The 5701-nt window shown below is 41.1% G+C and overlaps 1 long non-coding RNA gene across 1 annotated transcript; it reads right to left on the bottom strand.

Moving 5' to 3' along the window:
- Window positions 1–268: 268 nt before the first annotated feature.
- On the bottom strand, window positions 269–5422 carry LOC143696170 (uncharacterized). Its single transcript, XR_013185603.1, has 3 exons — window positions 5158–5422; window positions 4743–4840; window positions 269–408 (listed from the first exon to the last, which is right to left on the bottom strand). It is a non-coding gene; the product is annotated as an uncharacterized LOC143696170 (long non-coding RNA).
- Between the last annotated feature and the right edge of the window lie 279 nt (window positions 5423–5701).

Here is a 5701-nt window from a genome sequence, read left to right as displayed (position 1 = left end):
AACCTTTTCAGTTGGTGGCTGCATTGCACCAGGAGCTATAAAAACACAAAAACACGGACAGAGGAGGAGTTTCTGAAGGGTTTTTTCCCCCCAGGATTATGCAGTTAAAAAATGATGCCAGTGTTTCAACCCCTGCTGGTCCATCTCAGTCACTCGAGGGTCCTTCCTGTGCTCCATCAACAGGAACAATATTGCCTTCAGTTCCCACAGCACTGAAAGGATGGTGGGATTTCAGCGGATTCCCTTTCACTCCTGCAACACTCTGCCATAATAGTTTACATATTTATTTATAAATCCCCACTGATCGTGGCGCCAACGACCACGCAAGAACCGCCAGAAACAGCTCATCCCAAAACACCTGATCTTCAAATACTTCAGAGGAAATGTCCAGTGGGTGCAAGGACCTCCCTGGAAGGAAAACACACAACCAGGAATCTGACCAGGTGGTTGTACCCACGTCAAGCTGAAGTATTGATGTGGGTTTCCTCCTTTGATGTCCACTTTTCATTCAGATAAGCTGATGTGAGCATCTCCTTGACAAGCAATGCACAGGGAATCAATACATTTTTAAAAATTCATTCTTTATACAGTCCAGCTTGGCAGAGGAGATTAATTTTACTTTTCCACCTGCCAGGGAAGTTGCCATCATTCCAGGGTAATGTTGATGCCATTATCTGAAATTTGGCCCTTCAGCCCTTTTTCTTATAACATTGAAAATAGTGAATCAATTTGTTTGCTCACACATGGCAACTTGCCGGAGCAGGCAGAGAAATTAAAAGCCAAAAGGTCATTCCATAATAGTTTACATACTGTAGAATATCCATTTATTTTATTTGTCTTTGTGGCCCAGCTGATTTTATGATTGCAGTTTACATGGACAGATTGGAGGCAAAAATTCAGGATCTGACAAGCTGCAATTTTTCTCTAAAATTGTCCTTAAAATGCCTTACAGGTGTTTTGATTTTTTAAACTTTTGAAAACATTTTTTCATTAAAGGCAGCCAATAAAACAGAGCTGTTTTCAATGCTCGCTTTCCATTTTTCTCTCCAAGTGTCTTTAAAATGCTTAACAGGTGTTTTGGTTTTTTAAATTTTTAAAAACATTTTCTATTAAAGGCAGCCAATGAAACAGAGCTGTTTTCAATGCTCTCATTCAATTTTTCCCTAAAATTGTCCTTAAAATGCCTCACAGGTGTTTTGATTTTTTAAACTTTTAAAAACATTTTTTTTATTCAAGGCAGCCAATAAAACAGAGCTGTTTTCAATGCTCAGCACGATTTTTGTGGTGACACTTTGGGGACGGCCCTTTCCAGAGGGTCCCTCCTTGCCTTGGAGGAATCCGTCCCCATTTTTCTCCTGGGAAGTCCCAGTGATTTTTCCACCCATTAATTCCCCCCAGAAGGGGCTGTGGGACATTGGAAGGGACATTTTGCTGTTGGCATGGACAGCCCTGAGCCTGCCAGACTCTCCTGGAGGGCTTCATCCAAATCCCTTTCATGATTCCGGAGGGACGGAGCTTCACGCTCTGAAGAGCAAGATCTGAAGGAGCCATCTCAAAGCAAAGGAAGAGAAACCCAGACCAGGAAAATTCTGGAGTGGTTTTTGATGTTTAAATGTCAGACTCTCAGATCTTTTTTTTTTTTTCCACTTCCCTTCTGCAAAACTCCTGGTGCTCGGGCTCTGATGCTGCCTTTGGAAAGGTGCAAGTTGCCATGGCAATCCCCATCTCCAGGCACTGCACCACTCCACGTTCCCTGGGGGATTCCTGGCCAGCAGGATGGATTTGGGGGTTGGGAGCACCCGGTTGATCCAGGTGTTCATTGTGCTCAGCCTTAAAGGCAGGACAAGATGAAGTGTGGAAAGCCAGGGCACCACAGGGAACATTTCTGCGTCTGCCCTGGGGTGCCCTAACCCCCAGATGGGCTCTGACTTTGAGAAAGTTTCCTGGACTTCAAGATAGACCAGAATGCACAAAAGTGGGAAATAGATTATAGAGAGCAGTGTAGGTGCATCACTTGGTGAGAAATTCAGGTTTTGGGATTTTTGGTGTGTTGTGGATGGAAGCAAACTGGAGGGCACAGGGGGTCACCCTGGGTTTCTTCTTCGTGCTGCTTCTTCCTTCTTTGTGGGAATCCTCAAAATCAGAAAGGTTTGGGAAAGCTGCAAAAGGCCTCAGAGACAGCAGAACTGTGATTAGAGCTGAGCAGCAGCCATGAGGTTGGGCAGCAGAAAAATTATGTAAAAAGTAGAAAAGCAAGGACAAATAGAACAATGGTCTGTGTATTAACACTTGTCTAGAATAACTCTCTAAGCTACAGAAAAGTTTATCTAGAGAGATATTAGGAAGTTCTAAGCTTAATAATGGAGCTCTGTGCATTGTGTTTGAAGGCTCACAAGCAGGTATTGTACTTGAAATAAGCAGGCATTGTTTAACCAAAGGTACCTGTCCTTGTAGTGGTTGGATGGAACTACTGTCAATATAGAATATATTCTATTCAGATATAAATACTGTCAGTGTGCTTTTGCTTTGTGGGATTGGTCAAAAAAACTTTTAAAGTGAGTTGTAACATTGAGTTCTTGGTCTGCTGCCTGAGGTGTGAGCTGGTGGTTTTTTCCCCAAAAAAATAAAAAGTGTTGCTTTTTCCTGCTTGGATTTTCCTCCCATCCTGAAGCTTTTCTGTTCCTCCCCTTCTCTACTTTATCTCCACAAGGATCTCACCCTGTGTCCTGATCTCCTTCTCACCCCTTGTCCCACCTCCTTCCCCTCTTACACAGTCCAGATGTGTTTGAATTCTCTCAATAATTAAATGGTAATAATACCCCAAAAAACCAAAAAAAAAAACCAAAACAAAAAAAAAAAAAAAAACCAAAAAACAAAACCAAAAAAACCCCCAAAAAAACCAAAAAAAAAAAAAAAAACCAAAAAAAAAACCAACCAAACAAACAAAAAAAACCCAAAAAAAATCTGACCACACTTGTTTCCTTTGCCACTGCCTCATTTCCATTTCTTTTGGAAACTCCTGCAGCTGGTTTGCTGCTGCTCTCCCAGATCAGCTGTGTGCTGAGGAACTGCTCCCGCTGTCCTTTTCTCTTCCCTGTACATCCTGTCCCTGGGGAAGCTCATTCACAGGCACCAGCTCAGCTCTGCTGACAGCTTGCAGATCTGCCTCTCCCCCTGATGAAAATTACATCAGCTCTAATGATTAAACCTCTTTGGGGATGGAATTTTTCAGAGCTGGTTACTTGCCTGGGAACAGATCAGCAGATGTTTGCCTGCCCATCACAATGCCCAGGTACAAATGGCTGACACTTGTTTGAAATCAGTGACTGGTGAGGGCTTCAGATGCAGCACAACCCCACCTGTGACATGATCCACGACTTAATCAGCAGGACCTAGAAATACAGACTCTTTACAAGGAATAGATTGCTTGGTTTTGATGCATTCCAAGTGTGCAGGCTCCATAAAAGAAGAAAAAAAAAAAAAAAAAAAGAACATGAGGATTCCCTGCATATTGTCCATGAATTTGTACAAATCTAATATCTTTCCACTGCTGTTTCTCTTCCTAAACAAGGCTGACATTTTTTGCTTAAATATTCTTTCACTTAGCAGGTACCTGTGCAGTATTTGCTGACAACTATAAATAAAAAAGAGGTGACATGGTGCACCAAATCTGCCTCTGACTCCCAGCTGAAATCCACACAGGCACCATTTCTGTATTTCTGTTCTAAATGGCAAACCCCATATTTGAGGAGATAATGAATATTAAAAAACCTAATAAAAACCTACAAAAGTGAAATGGAACAATAGGTGATAAAGAGACCTACAAAACCCCCTAACTGGTACAAGGCAGAATTGGATAAATAATTAATTAATCACTTTCTTCATCAAGTGGTTGGCTCTGGAAAGGGAGTGACAGAATCCAGGCCACAAATCAGTTCCATTGCTAATCCCTGACAAGTTTCACCTGCATGAGATGGTTCACTACATTTTTATTTATTTAATAAGTAAATATTATATATATATTATAATATATAATTAGAATTATAATTATATAATATATTATATAATTATAATCTATAATTTATAATTATAACATATTATTAATAATTATAGAGTATAATATATTATTATAAGAATATATATTATTGCTATATTATAATATACTATATATTATAATATATTATATATAATGTATTATAATGTATAATAATATGTGATAATATATAATACTTTTATATATTTTTATATATATATATATATATATATATATATATATATATATATATATAAATAAAATATATATATATATATATATATATATAATACTGCACCTACACCTACCTTACACCTTCCCTGATTTCAAAATCAATTCTTCATTATTTGCATGCCTGGATTGCCCAGCCAGCTTCCATGATTTCAGATCAAACAGCACTGAGCCAAATTCTGTCTCTAATATTCCACCACCCTGGTGATGCAGGCAGTTCAGACACCATCCTGCTTATTTTCCCTGCTGATCTAAAGAAGATTTTTATGAACACTGTGTGAATAATCCCCCCAGATGAGGAGGAGAATGAGTGTGTGGCTACGAGGGAGCAGAGCAGAGTGTCTCTCTAGAGCACTAACGAGTGTTGGCTCAGATTTGTGACCCTTCCAGCTCAAGTCTCTCTGTGGGATTCCTGCCTGCCTTCACACGCATTTTCAGATGAAACAGGACTCCAGAAATGGGATAAAAAACACCATACCCGTGAGAAACAGTCCTGCTCAACATTATTTCAAGCCCTTGGAATAAACAAGGAGCGTGGGGAGTGCGGGTTGATGCTCCACAGCAGGTACAGGTGAGCTGAGAAAACAACGGGAGAAGCAGCGTTCAGCCTCAATTCAGAATTAATACAGCCCTCATTTCTCTGTGGAACCTGTTTGAAATTGTGTGAGGACACACACAGGGGGCATTTTCTCACAGTTTGGTGGACCTCCAAAACCCAGCAGGAGCTTTGTTGCAGAGCAGCCCTTGCACAGCAATAAAATTCGCTTCAGCCTCCGCTTTCCCCCTCCCTCAGCAGCTGTTTCATCTCCAGAGCAGCACATCAATATCTGCATTCCAGTCCCTGGCTGCAGGGGTGCTTTTATTGTCTCAGCATCAATCAACTTCCTACTCACCAAAATTAAAGCAGCTCCTTCCTTTGGGTTTTTATTTTCTCTATCCCCTGCTTTTCCTGCTGGAGCCTCCCGTGCATCCCTGGGCTGCAGGAGCTGATTGCAGATTTGCAGGGAGGAAGGAGCTGATTAATCACAGCCAGTTCTTTGTCTCCTCCTCTAAACAACCACAGGAGCTGCATCCACCAGGGCTCCAGAGCCTTTTCTCCAGGCAGGTCATCATCCCCAGATCCATTGCTGCTTTCTCTGATCACCACTCACCCTCAGATTGCACAAATCACCGGTTTCACCCAACCTGCATCTGCTGCAGTGCAACAAAACACCTCCCTCTCTTTGGGGTTTTTGTCTCTATTTCTATTTTGTTTCCCTTTTTCTGTTTTATTTCGCTATTTCTGTTTTATTTCTCTATTTCTGTTTTATTTCTCTGTTCCTGTTTTATCTCCTGGCGCCCTGTTTTGTTTCTCACCATTTCACACAGCTCAGTATTTCACAGAAGGCCCCAACCAGGCCATGGATTTTACAACTTTTCCTTCCCTCCCAGGGGACA

Source organism: Agelaius phoeniceus, chromosome 30 (assembly GCF_051311805.1).
Source record: "Agelaius phoeniceus isolate bAgePho1 chromosome 30, bAgePho1.hap1, whole genome shotgun sequence".
Lineage (NCBI taxonomy): Eukaryota > Metazoa > Chordata > Aves > Passeriformes > Icteridae > Agelaius > Agelaius phoeniceus.
This window is presented reverse-complemented; position numbering and strand designations above follow the sequence as displayed.